The sequence below is a fragment of the Vicugna pacos genome, chromosome 19 (assembly GCF_048564905.1).
Source record: "Vicugna pacos chromosome 19, VicPac4, whole genome shotgun sequence".
NCBI classification, from domain to species: Eukaryota; Metazoa; Chordata; class Mammalia; order Artiodactyla; family Camelidae; genus Vicugna; species Vicugna pacos.
Genome location: NC_133005.1, coordinates 20,951,219 through 20,970,839, shown reverse-complemented (window position 1 = coordinate 20,970,839; position 19,621 = coordinate 20,951,219). Strand labels below are relative to the sequence as shown.

Here is a 19,621-nt window from a genome sequence, read left to right as displayed (position 1 = left end):
CTATTGTAAATAGTGCTGCTATGAACATTGGGGTGCAGGTGTCATCCTGAAGTAGATTTCCTTCTGGGTACAAGCCCAGGAGTGGGATTCCTGGGTCATATGGTAAGTCTATTCCTAGTCTTTTGAGGAATCTCCACACTGTTTTCCATAGTGGCTGCACCAAACTGCATTCCCACCAGCAGTGTAGGAGTGTTCCCCTTTCTCCACGGCCTCTCCAGCATTTGTCATTTTTGGATTTTTGAATGACGGCCATTCTGACTGGTGTGAGGTGGTACCTCATTGTAGTTTTGATTTGCATTTCTCTGATAATTAGTGATATTGAACATTTTTTCATGTGCTTTTTGATCATTTGTATGTCTTCCTTGGAGAGTTGCTTGTTTAGGTCTTCTGCCCATTTTTGGATTGGGTTGTTTATTTTTTTCTTATTGAGTCGTATAAGCTGCTTATATATTTTGGAGATCAAGCCTTTGTCGGTTTCACTTGCAAAAATTTTCTCCCATTCCGTAGGTTTTCTTCTTGTTTTATTTCTGGTTTCCTTTGCTCTGCAGAAGCTTGTAAGTTTCATTAGGTCCCATTTGTTTATTCTTGTTTTTATTTCTTCTAGGAGAAAATTTTTGAAATGTATGTCAGATAATGTTTTGCCTATGTTTTCCTCTAGGAGGTTTATTGTATCTTGTCTTATGTTTAAGTCTTTAATCCATTTTGAGTTGATTTTTGTATATGGTGTAAGGGTGTGTTCTAGCTTCATTGTTTTACATGCTGCTGTCCAGTTTTCCCAACACCATTTGCTGAAGAGACTGTCTTTATTCCATTGTATATTCTTGCCTCCTTTGTCGAAGATGAGTTGACCAAAAGTTTGTGGGTTCATTTCTGGGCTCTCTATTCTGTTCCATTGGTCTATATGTCTGTTTTGGTACCAATACCATGCTGTCTTGATGACTGTAGCTCTATAGTATTGTCTGAAGTCTGGGAGAGTTATTCCTCCAGCCTCTTTCTTTCTCTTCAGTAATGCTTTAGCAATTCTAGGTCTTTGATGGTTCCATATAAATTTTATTATGATTTGTTCTAGTTCTGTGAAATATGTCCTGGGTAATTGGATAGGGATTGCATTAAATCTGTAGATTGCCTTGGGCAGTGTGACCATTTTAACAATATTGATTCTTCCAATCCAAGAGCATGGAATATCTTTCCATTTTTTAAAGTCTTCTTTAATTTCCTTCATCAGTGGTTTATAGTTTTCTGTGTATAATTCTTTCGCCTCCTTGGTTAGATTTATTCCCAGATATTTTATTACTTTGGGTGCTATTTTAAAGGGGATTGTTTCTTTACTTTCTTTTTCTGTTGATTTATCGTTAGTGTAAAGAAAGGCAACTGATTTTTGAACATTAATTTTGTAACCTGCTACCTTGCTGAATTCTTCGATCAGCTCTAGTAGCTTTTTTGTGGACCTTTTAGGGTTTTCTATATATAGTAACATGTCGTCAGCATATAATGACACTTTTACCTCTTCTTTTCCAATTTGGATCCCTTTTATTTCTTTCTCTTGCCTGATTGCTGTGGCTAGGACTTCCAGGACTATATTGAATAGGAGTGGTGATAGTGGGCATCCTTGTCTTGTCCCAGATTTTAGTGGGAAGCTTTTGAGTTTTTCATCGTTGAGAACTATGCTGGCTATAGGTTTGTCATATATAGCTTTTATTATGTTGAGATATGTTCCCTCTATACCCACTTTGGCAAGAGTTTTTATCATAAATGGGTGTTGAATTTTATCAAATGCTTTTTCTGCATCGATTGAGATGATCATGTGGTTTTTGTCCTTTCTCTTGTTGATGTGATGTATTACATTGATTGATTTGCGTATGTTGAACCAGCCTTGTGTCCCTGGGATGAACCCCACTTGGTCATGATGTATAATCTTTTTTATGTGTTGTTGGATTCTATTTGCTAAAATTTTGGTGAGGATTTTGGCGTCTATGTTCATCAGTGATATTGGCCTATAATTCTCTTTTTTTGTAGTGTCTTTGCCTGGTTTTGGTATCAGGGTGATGGTGGCTTCATAGAATGAGTTTGGGAGTATTCCCTCCTTTTCAATCGTCTGGAAGAGTTTGAGAAGGACTGGTATGAGTTCTTCTTTGTATGTTTGGTAGAATTCCCCAGTGAAGCCATCCGGTCCTGGACTTTTATTTGTAGGGAGGTTTTTAATTGCTATTTCTATTTCCTTTCTAGTGATCGGATTGTTCAAGTGTTCAGTTTCTTCTTGATTCAGTTTTGGTGGACAGTATGTTTCCAGAAACTTGTCCATCTCCTCTAGGTTATCCAGTTTGGTTCCATATAGTTTTTCATAATATTCTCGTATGATAGTCTGTATTTCTATTTTGTTTGTTGTAATTTCTCCATTTTCCTTTCTTATTTTGCTAATTTGTGCTCTCTCTTTTTTCTTCTTTGTGAGTTTGGCCAGAGGTTTGTTGATTTTATTTACTTTTTCAAAAAACCAGCTTTTGGTTTGGTTGATTTTTTCTATGGTCTTGTTAATCTCTATTGTATTTAATTCCTCTCTGATCTTTATTATTTCCTTCCTTCTGCTGCTTTTTGGGGCTTTTTGTTGTTCTTTTTCTAATTGATTCAGGTGGTGGGTTAACTTGTTTATTTGAGATTGTTCTTCTTTTTTGAGGAAGGCCTGTATCGCTATAAACTTCCCTCTTAGCACTGCCTTTGCTGTGTCCCATAGGTTTTGAGTGGTTGTGCTTTCATTATCATTTGTCTCAAGGTATTTTTTAATTTCAGCTTTGATTTCCTCATTGATCCATTGTTTTTTCAATAACATATTGTTTAATCTCCATGCTTTTCTTTTTTTCTCCTTTGTTTCTCTGTTGTTGATTTCCAGTTTCATGGCATTGTGGTCAGTAAAGATGTTTGAGATAATTTCTATCTTCTTAAATTTGTTGAGGTTTCTTTTGTGTCCAAGTACATGATCGATCCTGGAAAATGTTCCATGTGCACTTGAAAAGAATGTATATTCTATTTTTGGGGGGTGTAATGCTCTGAAAATATCCACCAAATCTAGTTTTTCTATTGTATTTAATTTCTCTGTTGCCTTGTTTATTTTCTGTCTGGAAGATCTGTCTAGTGATGTTAATGCAGTGTTAAAATCTCCAACTATGATTGTATTCCCATCAATATCGCCCTTTATCTCTGTTAGTAATTCTTGTATGTACTTAGGTGCTCCTATATTGGGTGCATATATATTAACGAGTGTAATGTCTTCATCTTGTATCACTCCTTTAATCATTATAAAATGTCCCTCTTTATCTTTCTTTATGGCCTTTGTTTTAAAGTCTATTTTGTCTGAAATCAGTACTGCAACACCTGCTTTTTTGGCTTTTCCATTTGCATGGAATATCCTTTTCCATCCTTTCACTCTCAATCTATATGTGTCCTTCTCCCTAAAGTGGGTCTCTTGTATGCAGCATATTGAAGGTTCTTGCTTTATTATCCACTCTGCCACTCTATGTCTTTTGACTGGAGCATTTAGTCCATTAACATTTACAGTAATTAATGATAGATGTGTGCTTATTGCCATTTTGAACTTATCTTTGCAGTTGAATTGGTATATCCTCTTTGTTCCTTTCTTCTTCCTTTTGTGGTTTGGTAATTTTCCTTTGTATTATCATGGATTTTATTTAATTTTTGTGACTCTCTTGTAAATTTTTGACTTGTGGCTACCCTTTTTTGTAAATCTATTAACCTATACCCGTTTTTAATAAACTGATAATAACATGATCTCAAACCCATCCTACTGTTAAAAAAATTTAAAAAAAGAAAGAAAAAAAATTCTATATTTCCCTGCCTCCCTCTCCCACTCTCAGTGATTTGTATGTCTTCTTTTATAATTTCGTCTTTTCTTTATTTGTAATTCATGAGTTATCACCTTTCCAGTTGTACGTTTCTCATTTCTGTAGCATCCTGCTGCTTTTCTATTTAGAATAGCCCTTTCAATATTTCTTTTAGCATGGGTTTAGTGTTGCTAAACTCCTGCAGCTTTTTTTTGTCTGTGAAAGTCTTTATTTCTCCTTCTATCCTAAAGGATAGCCTTGCTGGATAAAGTATCCTAGGCTGCATCTTTTTTTCATTCAGGGCTTTGAATATATCTTGCCACTCCCTTCTGGCCTGTAGTGTTTGTGTAGAGAAATCAGCTGAGAGCCTTATGGGGGTTCCCTTGTAGTTCACTCTTTGCTTTTCTCTTGCTGCCTTTAGAATCATTTCTTTATCCTTGACTCTGGCCATCTTGATTATGATATGTCTTGGTGTGGGTCTATTTGGGTTCTTCCTGTTTGGGACCCTCTGAGCTTCCTGTACTTGTATATCTGATTCCTTCTTTAAGTTTGGGAAGTTTTCAGTCATGATTTCTTCAAAAACCTTTTCAATCCCCTTTGATCCTTCTTCCCCTTCTGGGACCCCTATTATGCGAAGATTGGGACGCTTTATATTATCCCATAGGTCCCTTATGCTATTATCATTATTTTTTATTTGCTTATCTTGTAGTTCTTCTGAATGGGTGCTTTCTGTTGCCCTGTCTTCTAGATCACTAATTCGTTCCTCTGCATTAACTAGTCGGCTTTGCACAGCTGTTAGATCATTCCTCATCTCTGTCAATGAGTTTTCCCATTTTGCTTGGCTCTTCTTTATAGCTTCAATTTCATTTTTGACATATTTTATTTCTCTAAGCATTATCTCTTTTAATTCCTTCAGCAATTTGATCACTCCTTTTTTGAAATCTTCATCTAGTAGGCTATCGATGTCTATTTCATTGATCTTTCTTTCAGGGGATTCCTCTTGTTCTTTTAATTGGGAAAGGTTTCTCTGCTTCTTCATCTTGCTCATACTTCTCTGGCACTGTGGTTTATGGAGTATCAGTTGTCTATTTTGGATCTTAAGGATTTTATCTATCTAATGCCTATTTAGGAATATAACTTAGAAAAGAAAAAAGAAAAAAAGAAAAAAAAAGAAAAATGAAGAGAGAGAGAGAAAGATTTTTAAAAGAAGGGAGAAAGAGGGTTTGATAACAATGTATAATGAATAATAGAAGAGCGGGTTGAAGCAGAGTATTAATCGGGTGGAGACGTCCTTTTAAAACCTTTAAAAAAAAAAGGGGGGTGGGGAGATGAATATATGTGTTTGAAGCCTGTGTCTAATCAATAACAGGACATCAAAACCCAAGAGAAATAGAAAATGAATTAAGAAGTAAAAATTAAGAGAGTAATTGAAAATAGAACAGGTAAAAACAAAACAAAAACAAAAACAACAACAACAAAAACAAACAAAAAAAAAAGGGGGGGTTGTCGGTGTTCTCCTGGAGTGTGTGTGCTTTTAATGTGATGTCCTTCTGTCTTCGTCCTGTTTTGGAAGCTCAGCTTGTTTTCATAGGCCCTCCGTTGGCGCCCTCTTCTGTGCTGCTCCCAGCACCTGTCGGCAAGCAGATCGCGCCTCCTCCTAACACGGGGTCAGATGCAGCTCTCCTCTGCTGCGGGAGGGCGGGTCACTGCCCCTCCGGATGCCGCAGTCAGATGTTGCAGACTGTCCAGGCAGGAGGGCGGGTCGTGCCCCCTCCCAGCACCTCGGTCAGGGGTTGTGTTCCTGCCCGACAGGCGGGGGGCCGCTCTCCCCCTGCCTGCGCCGCTGGTAGGTTCGCTGCTCTGTGCGGCTGCGCGCTCTGCGCCGGCGCTCCGCCCTGGTCGCGCTCCGCCCTGGTCGCGCTCCGCCCTTCGCGCGCTCCGCGGGTGGGCTCGGGGAAGACCCAGGGGCAGCCTCCTCCCAGAATTTTGGCGTCTTTATCTTTTGAAGAGGGCGATGATCTGTTGGAGTTCCGCAGGTGCTCTGGTTGGCTGAGTGGGTCTGTAGATGTGGGTCTTGGTGTATTTGTGGGAGAGGGTGACTTACAAGCGTCCTTCTACTCCGCCATCTTGCCCGGAAGTCCTCCATGTCTTTGTAGTCTTAAATAACCATAAAGAAAATTTTGAAAAGTATAAGGTGGTATGCCAATAAAAGGTGTCAGATGGCTGGGAGGAGTTGGAGTTAAATGTTAGGATCCTTAAGCTTCTTTATCTTTGCTTCTTGCTTTTTTTTTTCTTTTTATTACTGCAAATTTACGTGGACTATTTGAAAGGGATATGGTTACAAAGGGCTCGTTGGCAGCAGGGTTGGTCTTTGGTTGAATGTCATCCTATTTTGTGCTTATTTTTGCCCCTTGAGAAATTCTGGTATTGGATACACAAGAAAGATTGAGAGCATATACTCGATAGGGGAAAATGTGTGTGGGCTGCTGGATTGGCTCTCCAGGGAGAGAGGGGGACTATGGTATGAATAAAAGCACAGTAGAGATGAGAATGGTCGTGGAGTGTTTGGGGGACAGTGATGGGGACTGGCTTACCAGAGTGAGAGGAAGGATTGATATTCTCAGTAGAATATCAGAATCAGGAGTTTAGACTTCATTCCACAGTCTGTGCAGAGTCATTGTAAACACTCGACAAGGTGACATTGGTGCTTTAGGAATGTTGTTCTGGCTGTGGGGTGCTTTGTAGACTTTGCGGGCAGCCCTCAGAAGCTGTGATGATAGCCAAGGGCTTTGTCAGTAAGACTGCTATGAATTGCTTTGGTTTTGGGGTAGAGTGTAGCAGTGGGAATGGAGATGAAGAGATGAATCTAAGGAAGCCTTGTATCATAAGTTGGTCATATATTTGATAAAAAATAGGAAGAAGCTAACAGAAGTCATACCAACATTTTGAGCTCTTTTATCATTTCAGGTGAACTATAGTTGAATGGAAAGAGATATTCCCCCCATAAGATTAATATAGTATCTCAAATTATTAGTTAAGGATGTGTCTAGAAACCTAGAAGAAACAAGGGGTCTACACAGAGCAGAGCTGAATATATTGGCATATTTTTTGGCTCCTGGTTTCTTTGCAGGGTTGAGTTTTGTTGGTTCTGGAACTCTAAATTTTTTGCTTTTGTACTGCCCTCTTATGTTCTGAATTTTCATTTTTATTTAAAAAAATATAATACAATCTTTATATACTGTTTAAGGGAATGCTTTACATAAACAAGTGGACTTTCCTGATTCTTCAACCAAACCAGGCATCCACAGACACCATCTCATCTGAGGGGGCAGAGTCGAGCCAGTGTTCACATGTCTTTGAATAAAGGCTCTACCTCCAGTTCTTTAGCTTTTGAAATGCTCTTCTCTCCAGACTATGATGGATACATATAAGAACTTTATCTGCTCATAATAACCTATAGTGAAAAAGAATCTATATATCTATGTGTATCTGAAACACTTCGCTGCATACCTGAAACTAACATGACATTATAAATGAACGATACTTCAATTTTTAAAAAATGATTAAAGAAAGAATTTATCCTGGACTTTCCTTACAGTAAAATCTGCTGGTAATAAGAGCTTAAAAAATTTTGTTGTGAAACTTTGCTGGAATTGATGTTAACTCATTAGGCAGCAATGTTACATGAGCATCTATGATGTTGTAGGTACTGGAGAAAAAGAAGGGAATAAGGTATGTCTTTGAGAAAATGGTAGTCTACTGGACAATGATTTCTCCATATCAGTATTAGTCAGACCACATGATAATTCTGAACACAGAGATGACATCATTCAGCTCAGTACAGAAAACACTGGGCACAGTTTCCAGAGTTCCAAAGGACATTTAAACTGAGATCTGAAAGGGTTGTTAGGAGTTGAAGTAAGTAAGTGGGGAGGAAGGAGGGAGGGAAGAAGGGAAGTTATTTTAGATGAAGTCCGGATGTGCTAAGACTTGGGGACTTACAGGCAGGTAAGTTGAGGGAGGACAGTGACATTCAGTGTTGCAGCAGTGTGGGCTGCTCAGTGTGGGGAGCAGTGGCTTGAGATGGAGCAGGAGAGGTAAGTTGGGCTTGGATTGCCATGGACCTTGTGGTTGGTGCTAGAGCAAGCAAAGATTTCCAAGCAGGTTTTGACATAATCAGATTGGCCTTTGAGGAAGATGAAAGATATCTCTGTAGAGAACTGGCCAGATCAGGCAGTTGGACTGAGTTATTGCAGGAGAACAAACTTGGAGGAGGAGAATCTGATCTAGGGCATTTGCCTAGGAATAGAAGAGGGACAAAATGGGGATAGAAGAGGGACAAAAATGAGAGTGATTTTGTAGGTTGAATGAATGAGGTGAGGTAAAGGAAGAGTTGAGGAATTTTGAAAAATAGGGTGGATGATGAAAAAATGGTGGAAAAAAAAGTAAAAAGAAGTGGATATAATTAATTACTTTTTTTTACATTTCCATAGATATATTTTTATTGAAATATAGTCAGTTTACAATGTTGTGTCAATAATGACTTACATTTTTGATATAGGGAACACTGGTCTGAAACATGGGTCTAGCTTTGTGCTGGAAATACAGATTGGGCAATTGTCAGCATAGAGATGATCGATGAAGCCATAAATGCATATGGGATTATCTTTAGGGGGATAGAACTGGGTCCAGGTCCACGACAACTCCAAGGACAGAGTTCAGGATTTGAGCAAAGGAAGTGTCCCTTTTATTGAGTCTTTGAAGGTAGATGATTTATTATTTTTTACAAATGTGAGGGACCCATATTACTTTGTGGCAGTTTTAATTATCATTATAGATGGGTAGAGTAGGATATCCTAAACATTAAAGCATAAGCACTCATTTATAATAGTTGTAGATTTATTACTTTTTAAATAATTAGGACAGATGCTTAATCTGTTATATTTTAGGGCTATTATACATTTTCATGATGAACTTTTTTCATTATATTTTGAATTTAATTAAGAGTTTAAATTTTTAGATCAAAATTCTCTAAAGATAAAACTTAAGAATATAGAAATACTTTTAGTATTGGTACCAAAAATTCAGCCACTTTAACATCTAGAAATTCCAAGATTGTATATGGAAGATTTGTTCTTAATTTTCAGTGTGTATTAGATTCATTTGTGGAGCTTTTAACACCAAAGCAATGCTGGATTCCACCTGACAGTGGTTTGTGTTGGGGCCATATTATTTGTTAGTGTTTTTTAAAGCTCTGTGGGTGATTTTGATGTATATGCCAGTTGAGAACCCTATATCAAGGGTTTGGGCAGGGGCTTTGTTAGTGTATTTTGTTTCTTGATTATATAGTTAATGTCTTTGCTTAATACTGTGACAGCAAAGGCCAGAATACCAGCAAGTTAGCTGGTCTGTCCACCTCAGTGAGAACACTTGTGTTTTTATGTGAACTTAAATTATGAAGCACAATTCCAGTTTACCCTGGGCTTAGATTGTTAGAGTACTAGTTAAATAAAATATGTTATATCCACACAATGGGGTACTGTAAATGGAGTAGCTATAGAAAGGAATGAGGATAATCTCTATATCAGCTATATGGTCCTCTCAAGAATATATTGTTAAATGGAAAAAGCAAGTAGCAAAACAATGGTATTGTATGCTACTATTTTTCAAAGGAAGGGGCTCTATAAATATATACACCTTTTTGTTGTGTATATACATAGACCAAACAAAGGAATGATAAACCAAAAACTAATAAAAGTGATTACTCTAAGGAGAGGAGGGAAGGAGTAGGGTGGAAGAAACAGGTGTAAAACCTAGACTTCTGAATGTACTTTATGGACTGGGTTTTAGAATCATGCAAATGCTTTACCATATTATAAAACAAAAATAAAGTAAAATGAGAAAAAAGGCAATTCCAAAAAATTAAATGCAGAATGTAATGGGAACCTAAATGTATATCAAGTTTGAGGCTGAAGCACATGGAGAATATTCAGGTGACTTTGAAACATAGTAACATGGATGTTTCTAGTGGGATATACTCCCAAGGACAAAGAGCTGCAAAGATGCCATAAACTGTTTTTAGTAATCTGAATTAGTAGTGATATTGGTATTATTATTCTGGAAGTGTGTATCATAAAATAAAGTAAGAAAATACTTATAAGTATTGAATTGAGGCCCTAAATTTTTTAATAGAAAAGAGATAAAATCAGAGAAGTTGAGTGAAAATGCTAGGATCCTAAATTTGAGTTGGAAATGCCAGTATGAACTCATGATATGTTTTTTACTTTTTAAAAATCTATTTCCTACTTCTCTCTACTGAAAAAGCCCAGAAACTAAGTTAGGTAGCATTAAGCTCTTCTGGTGTTAGACTCTGTTCTCTAAATAATAATTCTCACTAAAAAGGAACCTAGGGGACTTTGGAAAAATGGCTTATTTCAGGTTGGAACCAGGAAATCTATAATATGAGCCTGAACATACTTTAATATCACATAACAAGCTACTGGGGCAATTTTTGTTTCTATCAATGGTAGAATAGCTTTTTCTAAGCCAACACTCCAACTGAGAACAGCAAGGCAAGACAACAAGGACTTGAGAACCAGAATTTTGGAGAAAAGGCCATCACAGAGGGAGAGGCCAACTTTGATGTAGCTTTTTCTGTGGAGTGATTGGCTGATTTGAAACATGTAGCTAAAAGGTTGAGCAGAAGTGGTGGCAGGGAGGCTGATGTTCTAAGCAGAGTTTTTGGTAGTCATGCAGAGTTGGAGTTCAGAGCTTGCAAAGAAAAAAGGGCAGTGGAAAAGAACCCAGACTTTTAGTTGGGAACCCTGAAGAATAGGCTGCACCTTATGCTTAAGGGTGAACTCAAAATAGATCAGCTCTAACAAAAAGCTGGAGCCTGGCTTTCAAATCACCTCAGTCCTTGATTGGATTAAGATCTGTTCCTAGCTTTATTGCTTGCTGGAAGCAAATATAAATCTTCTCTAGAGGAAGATACCACCATCAACCATCAATTCAGATTATCTATATAGTTTTTACATACTTAGTGATAATACATGATGTGTATTTAGTAACTATATATAGTGTACATTTTTAACATGATAAATATTTATAAAACAGCCTGGCATTCAATAAAAAACCCAGAAATATGAAATGTAAGAACTGACTGAAAATCAAGAGCGAAAACAGATAATTGAAAAGACTCATAGGAAGACTTCAAGTACAGATGAAATGCTATATACCCATTTTTCCCAGCTAAGTTCAACTATGAGTCCTGGAACCAATGCAGAAGATAACCAACGGAGAACTCCGAATGGTTCTGGGAAGGTGAGCTGGTTTGGGACCATAGGACTGAAAGAACAGCATAGCCGTAGGGCATCTTGCATCCCCCCTACAGGAGAAGGCCACCTAGATCTCGTGTTTCCTGACTCCCTCTGACTTAGCAACAGAACACAGTCCAGGTAGGCTCAAGTCTCCTCTGAATCTACCGAGAGTCCTTCTGAGAACATCATGCAAGTTTGATAGCATTGGCAAGGGGGATCAATTAGGAACCTCCGCTGAGTATAAGTGCCGAGAAGAAGCATACTCCTTCCCCACCTCTCTTGAGACTGTCCTTTTCCACTGAGCGATATCACTGCAGGTGGGCAGAACAGACAGGAGAGACTCAGCTCCAGCAAGTATTCTAATCTGAGAAACATCTTTGTTATTGAGGGCTTGAGACTCTCCTCCCCAACCCAAAGACGCCAAGGTAGGCACTACTGGCAGAAAGGACATAGGTACAAGTGGCCTAGACCAGGAAAGCCTCTTTTGGCTATATGGGCCTGAGCTGCTTCTCCCCTACCCAGAAGACACAGGGACAGTTGGGTGGAACTGGCAAGAGGGATCCAGCTATAGTAAGAGGCATAATCTGGGAAGCCTCTTTGTCTCTGTGAATTCAAGACTTAATATTTTCCACTCAGAGACACTGGAAAACAGAGAGGCAACCTAGGGCCATCACAGCTTCTCCCCACCAAGAGACACCTGACATCTGGCTTGGAGAAACTCCTTTTGACCCCTCAGGCAGCAGGACCAGTGGGAGCCTAGTGGCATCAGGTTAACAAAGCAGGCCAAGTAAGACGACGAAGGCTGTGAAAATGAATCTGCCATTAGAACAGTAGCCCAGAACAGTAGATCAGGATCCGCATGCTAAAACAAAACAAGGTGATAACCTGCTCAAATGAAAGATGTAATAATACTCTTATGTACCCTATGTTAGTGATGTCTAGCATAATAGACAAAATTTTCAAGATACCATAGAAAATCACTCGTCATACCAATGATAAAGGAAACTGCAACTTGAATCAGAAAAAACAGCAGTCACCAACACAAGATGAATCAGATGTTAGATTTTCTGATAAGGATTTTAAACTAGCTGTTATAAAAATGCTTCAAAATCAGTTAAAATCACCTTGAAACAAATAAAAAACAAATATCAGCAACGAACCAAATAAAATTAATTAGAACCAAATTTAAGATGAAATTAAAAAGAACCAAATGTCAATTTTAGAATTGAAAAACACAGTAACAACAATAAGAAACTTGCTGGATGGGTTCAACTCGTAGAGTAGCAGTAACAGAGGACAGAATCAGGACACCTGAGAACAAGACAGTAGAATTTGCCCAGTCTACACAAAGGGGAAACAGACTAGAAAAAGTGATCTATGGGGCAAAAGATCTAACATTCATATAATTGAAGTTCCAGAAGGAAAGGAGGAAAAGAATGGGGCTGAAAGAGTATTTGAAAGAAATATGGCTGAAAACTGAGCATATTTGACAAAAGAACCAAATCTACAGACCCAAGAAACTGTGCAATTCCATACAGGATAAACCCAAAGAAATCTGCACAAACATGCATCATAATTAAACTCTCGAAATCTAAAGGCATGGGAAACAGGGTTAATATACAGAAGTCAACTGCTTTCCTGTGTATCAGCGATGAAGAAGAGGAATTTGGAATTAGAAACAGCCATTTACATTAGCACTTCCAAAAGTGAAATTCTTAGGTATAAGTCTAGCAAAATATGTTTAAGAGCTATATGAGGAAACTTATAAAACTCTGATGAATAAAATCAGAGGAGAACTAAATGAATGGAAGGATGTTGCCTGTTCATGGTTGGGAAGACTCAATGTTGTCAAGATATCAGTTCTTCCCAACTTGGTCTATAAATTCATTGTAATCCCATTCACAGTCTTAGCAAATTATTTTGGTGGATATTGACAAACTGATTCTAAAGTTTACATGGAGAGGCAACTATATGCAAAGGAATCAAACTGGCCTACTCATACCATTCCATGCCCAAAAGTAAATTCAAACTGGAGTGAAGACTTAAATGTAAGACATGAAACCATGAAACTTCTAGACTAAAACATAGGCAGTGTGTTATTTGACATTGGTCTTAGTCATTTTTGGGGGGTATGTCTCCCTAGGCAAGGAAAACAAAAGCAGAAATAAACAAATGGGATTACATCAAACTAAAAAGCTTTTGCACAGTGAAGGAAACTCAACAAAACGGTCACCTACTGAATGAGAGAAAGTATTTGCAAATGATATTTTCGATATGAGCTTAAAATCCAAAATATACAAAGAACTCATATGACGCAATATGAAAAGAACAACAGCAACAACAAAAACCTGATTAAAAAATGGGCAGAGGATCTGAATAGGCATTTTTCCAAAGAAAACTTACAAATGGCAAACAAGCAATGAAAAGATGCTTGACATCACTAATTATTAGGAAAATGCAAATCAAAATCACAATATGAAATCACCTGACACCCATCAGAATGGCTCTTTTCAAAAAGGCAACAAATAACAAGTATTGGCAAGGATGTGGAGAAAAGGAAACCCTAATGCACTGTTGCTGGTAAATTGGTGCAGCCACTGTGGAAAACAGTATGAAGGTTCCTCACAAAATTAAAAATAGAACTACTCTGTGATCCAGCAGTTCCACTCCTGGGTATTTATTCAAAGAAAATGAAAATACCAATTAGAAAAAAATGTGTACACTCCTGTGTTTATTGTAGCATTATTCACAATAGCCAAGATATGGAGTGCCCATCAATAGATGAATGGATAAAGATGTGGTATATGTATACAATGGAATATTACTCAGCCATAAGAAGAATGAAATCTTGCCATTTGTGACAACATGGATAGATATTCAGGGTATTATACTAAGTAAAATAAGAGAAAGACAAATACTGTATGATTTTACTTATATGTGAAATCTAAAAAACAAAACAAGTGAACAAACACAGTAAAACAGAAACAGTTGTAGATACAGAGAACAAACATGGTTGCCAGAGTGGAGGAAGGTAGGGGGAGGAGAGGAATAGGTGAAGGAGATTAAGAGGTGCAGACTTACAGTTGCGAAATAAATGAGTCACAGGTATGAAATGTACAGTGTGGGGAATATAGTCATTAATATGAAATATCTTTGTATGATGACATAGGGTAGCTAATTGTGATCCGAAGTACCATGTTGTGTAACAGGTCAATTATATTTCAAAAACAAACACACAGAAAAAGAGATAAGATTTGTGATTAGCAGAGGCGGGGGGATGGAGGGAGGGGGAACTAAATGAAGGTAGTCAAAAGGTACAAACTTCTAGTTACAAGGTCAAGAAGTTCTAGGGATATACAACAGGATAAGTATAATTAACACTGCTGTATTTTATATATGAAAGTTGTTAAGAGGGCAAATCCTAAGTTCTCATCACAAGGAAGAAAATATTTTTCTATTTCTTTAATTTTGTGTCTGTGTGAGATGATGGATGTTTACTAAATTTATTGTGATTTCATGAAGTATGTAAGTCAAATCATTATGTATGCTGTACACCTTAAACTTATACAGTGCAGTATGTCAGTTATATCTCAATAAAACTGAAAGAAAACAAAAAATTAAATGAGAAAAAAAAGAGGGAGTCATCACATACTTCAAATGCTGCAGGAAAGTGAAGTAAGAAGTTTACTCTTATGTACCTTAAAAAAAGAATTCCAAAGGAGGAGTGAGGATTAGACCCCACTGGAATGGGTTAAGAAATCAGGAGGTGAAAGTATTGTCAGTGAGAGTAGATAATTCTCAAGAAGAGTTTTGATGCAGAGGTAAGAAAGTAAGCAGTAGCCTGTGAACATGAGAAATAAGTTTGTTTTTTAAGAAGGGAATCCAACAGCTTGTGTTATGCTTATCCAGTAGATAGAAAAAATGTGGGGTGGGGTTTAGAATTAGATTTCTTCTGGTGATACCCTTAACTGAATAAAGTTTAAAGATTATGGGCCCAGGTAGAGGGTGTGACCCTATTCATTGTATCTTGGGGGAAAGCAAAATACCTGCATTTAGTAATGGGAAGAAAATACAGTTCTCTTCTGATCTATTTCTTCTTTGTGTCATTGGGATGCCAGTCACACTTCTAGGGACTGGAAATAATGAACAGAACAGACAACAATTCTTGTTGTCATGACATTTACATTCCCTGGGGGTGAACAGACATGAAACAAGTGAGATATCCATTGATCATCGGCTAAAATTGAAGAGAGGGAAGAGAGTTTGGAAAGTTTTAAGATAATAAGGTGTAACAGTGAATTGACCAGGGAAATGAAATGATTGATTGTCCTGCAATGCTGGGAACCTACTTGAGATTTGTGTTTATAAATGTGAAGTGACTCCAGTCAGCACAGTGTTGTGTCTCTAGCCTTATTTAGCTGCTTGGTTTCATATACAAAGTAAGTAGAGAGTTGGGTTCAGTCAGGTTTAGGGTTTGCTATGTGTATAAATGCAGCCTATTAAGATGCCATTGAGTGTAAAATGTACCCTTATCTCGTGTATTACTAAGAAATTAAAAACACTGTCTTAAACTGTGACATGCCATTGATTTTACAGTGCATCCTGATTTCTGAGCTGTTAGGAAAAAAATGTTTATCTTGGAGTTGGTGAAATAAGTAGTTGGGATGCTTTTTGTTGGAAAGAACAGAAAAATCCAAAGTCGGATGGACTTTAACAAGAAGGAGAAAAAACACGGCAGCCTGAATGAAGCTTTCTTCCCTGGCTCTCCTAACTGCAAATACTCTGCTCTTGAGCCAGCTTGCTATGGAAACCTATAGGAAACTATATGATGTAGATTCTATTAAGATTCTTCTAGACACAGAGAGCTGATGTGTAGCTGGGCCGGTGTAGCAAGGCGCAAGGACCATGAAGCTGCAGGTCTGGAAAGCACGATGTTACACCCATGGAGTGCAGCAGGTCTTCCTGACTCCCGCAGGCCCAGTATATTGCTGAAGAGATTTGTTCTGGAGGCTGCGGGAGTGCTGGTGACCTGAGAGCAGGGAAGATTTATACCTTGATGATGGAAGCGTAAGAAACATTTGGCAGTTTCTTGAAATTTAGATGTATATGTATACTTTGATCCAGTGATTCCTTTCTTATGTATTTATCCAAGAGAAATGTTTGCACAGGTCCACACAAAAGCTTGTCCATGAGTGTTCTTGGCAGTTTTGTTCATAAGAGCCTATAACTATATAATCCCAAGTGTCTATCAATAGGACAGTGGATAAACAGTTTGTGGTACACAGTAGAATACTCCTCAGCAATAGGAAGAAACAAACTACTGACACACACAATACTCAGAAACATGCTGATCAAAAGAAGTGAGATGGAAGTGTCTCTGTGTGATTTCATTAAATCGGGTTCTATAAAACTGGTCTACAGTGATAGTAACAAGATCAGTGTTGAGAGAGATTACCTGCAAAGAGGTCTAAGGGAACTTTGTAGGGTGACAGAACTGTTTTATGTCTTGTTTGGGGGGGTTGTGCATTTGTATACATTTATCAAAGCTTATCAAATCGTACATTTATTTAGGTTATATTTTATTGTGTGTAAATTACTCCTCATTAAGGTTGATTTAAAAATTTGATTGGAAGGAATCAAGTCAGTATAGCAGTCATTATACTAAATGTGAATAGACTATTGTGTCAGGAAAACTGTCAGACTAGGTTAAGAAAGAAAACCTAGCTTTCTTTCACTCAGGCCTGTGGCGCCGGGAGGATGGGCAAGTGTCGTGGTCTTCGTTCTGCCAGGAAGCTCCGCAGCCACCGTAGAGACCAGAAGTGGCGTGATAAACAGTATGAGAAAGCCCATTTGGGCACAGCCCTGAAAGAGGCACTTCTCACGCTGAGGGAATTGTGCTCGAAAAAGTAGGGGTTGAATGAAGTCAAACAGCCAAATTCTGCCATCAGGAAGTGTGTCAGGGTTCAGCTAATCAAGAATGGCAAAAAATATCACAGCCTTTGTGCCCAGTGATGGTTGTTTGAATTTTATTGAGGAAAATGGTGAGGTTCTGGTTGCTGGATTTGGTTGCAAAGGTTATGCTGTTGCTGACATTCCTGGAGTCTGCTTTGAAGGTGGTCAAAGTAGCCAGTGTCTCTCTTTTGGCCCTATACAAAGGCAAAAAGGAAAGACCAAGATCATAAGTTTTGATAGAGTGTGGTAGTAATAAATTTTCATAAGCAAAAAAAAAAAAAAAAGAAACAAAACCTAACTATATCCTGTTTAGAAGAAACAAACTTTTGAAAATTTTATAAAGAAATAAGAAAAATAAAGAGTTGGAGAAATACCCAAGGCCCAGGAAAACAACAAAAAATCAATATAATAATAGACAGGGTGGAATTTGAGCATCAAACTAGGTAAACAGGTTATTATCACAATAAAGGGCATAATTTATGAAGATATAATAGTTATAGCTTGTATGGCTAAATAGCTAAATACAGAATGCAAAAATAAGTGAGAAATGTCATTAATAGAGCAGTCATAGTATGGAATTTCAGTATACATTTCTCAGAATTAGATCTAGTAGATAAAAAAAGTAAGAATATAAAGAAATTGAATAGTGCACCAGTAAACTTAATTATATCTGTGTTTATGTAAGTATACATTCCTACAATAGATTGTCTTTTTTTTTTTAATGTCCAGAGAAGTGTAGACAAAGTTTATTAATGTTCAAGGTACTTGACCATAAAGAAAATCTTAAGAGATGAGAAAAGTTGAGGTTTCACAGGCCACACTGTCTGGTAATAATACAGGTAAATGAGAAAGAAAGAGTTACGATGACTTCTTCGAAACCTGTCTCTTATGGAGGATTCCTGTGTTTCCCTTGTATTCATTTCCATTGTGGAATTACCCTCTGTGTATTCTTGAATGGGGAAATGAATAATAGCAAGTGGTTAATTCTTTATGTTTCTAGTCTTATATTGTTGAAATGCATATGTTTTAATTTGATGCCTTTGTGTTACTGCTGGTGAAGTAGACAGAGGAGTTACCAGTGTCCATACCTAGATCACCAGTGACACTGTAAAACTCAACCTGAAATTTTAGTTTCATATTCCTGGCCTTCCTCTTTCAAGTCTCTTTTAAGTTTTCAGTAACCAGTTGTTGGCCACTCAGTAGAATACAGGGACTTTCTAATTAAAAACTGGTAAAACTTAAAAGAAGCAAGAATACCTAATACAGAGGGGATATGGAGAATAGAATATTTTCATACATTGCTGGTGCAAAAGTGAATTATTACAGCCTTTTGGAAAATAATTTGACAACCTGGTTAACAGTTAAAATTCATGTGCCTTTTGGCTGAGTAATCCTCCTAAGATTCTTTTCTTAGAAATAAAAGCACAAGTAAGACCATATGCAGAGGGATATTTATTTCAGCAGTGTGCATAATGACAGTCGATTGAAAACAGAATGAATGTTAGTAGGAGAAAGACAGAAAAAAAAGTGATACCTTGTTGGGTGGAATATTATGCTACATGAAAAAGGATGAAGTAGGCCAACTCCTGATTAGTTGGAGGGATTCCCACAAAGTTTTTGTTGAGTGAAAAAAGGAAGATACAGAAAAGCTTGTATAATAATTAATTTGTGTAACCGACACTGAGTTAAGAGAACCATGCATATGTCACGGGCTCATGAGTATGAAGAAAAATAATTAAGATTGCCTTTTAGGTGGTTAAATGTTTCTCTTGGTGGGAAGAAGAGGGGGAGTACTTGAGGAGATCATTTTAAAAAGGGAGGGTTGTCCTTTAGTTCACCAAAAAGCCTGTCTGTGATCATATCTATTCATTACCTGTAAGATTATGTAAATGTGTATGTTTGAAGATACCAAGTAAATATTTAAAATAAGAATGACCTATTTCTTCTCCAGAAGTGATACAGACTTGCAAATACCTGAACATGTTCCTGTGAATCTGTAGAAATTCTTAGGGGCAAAACAAGCATGGAAAGCCGCAAGACTGTTTTGAACTAGGAGAGCCTAAAACAAAGAATCAAGGAAGCCCATGGGTATGCACGAACGCTCGCATGCACACTGAAATGATAACCGGTGGGAAGTTTACTTACCATAAAACTGGGCTGGTCTCTGTGGTTGGTTGGTATGGCTCTTCAGGGACCTTGGCATTCCTTTGATTTGTCCTCCTTGATGTTACCTTGTGTTTTGGCTTATAGCATGATGGCTGTAGTAAAATCCAAATGTAGCAATGTCCAGAGGGAGAAGGATGGTCTCGTTGGATGGATGTCTGTTGTAGGTTGGGTTTCTTGGAAACATTTGCTAAGATGGAGTTTGAGGTACATCTGTGAGAGGAAGGGGCAGGATGCAGAACTGGGCAAAGAAAGAAGTTGAACTTCAGTGCAGGCCTGACAAAAGAGCGCTCTGGAGCAGGGATTGCCTGTCAGAGTTGTCCCATGTTAGACTGAGATGCCCAGCCTTTATAC

General features: G+C 37.7%; 1 protein-coding gene and 1 pseudogene across 3 annotated transcripts in view; both read left to right on the top strand.

Moving 5' to 3' along the window:
* Nucleotides 1-19,621, top strand: part of ATRN (attractin) — a 125,216-nt gene that overhangs the window by 17,195 nt on the left and 88,400 nt on the right. The gene's annotated exons all lie outside the window — the stretch shown is intronic.
* LOC102541629 (small ribosomal subunit protein uS12-like) lies at nt 16,910-17,334 on the top strand (annotated as a pseudogene).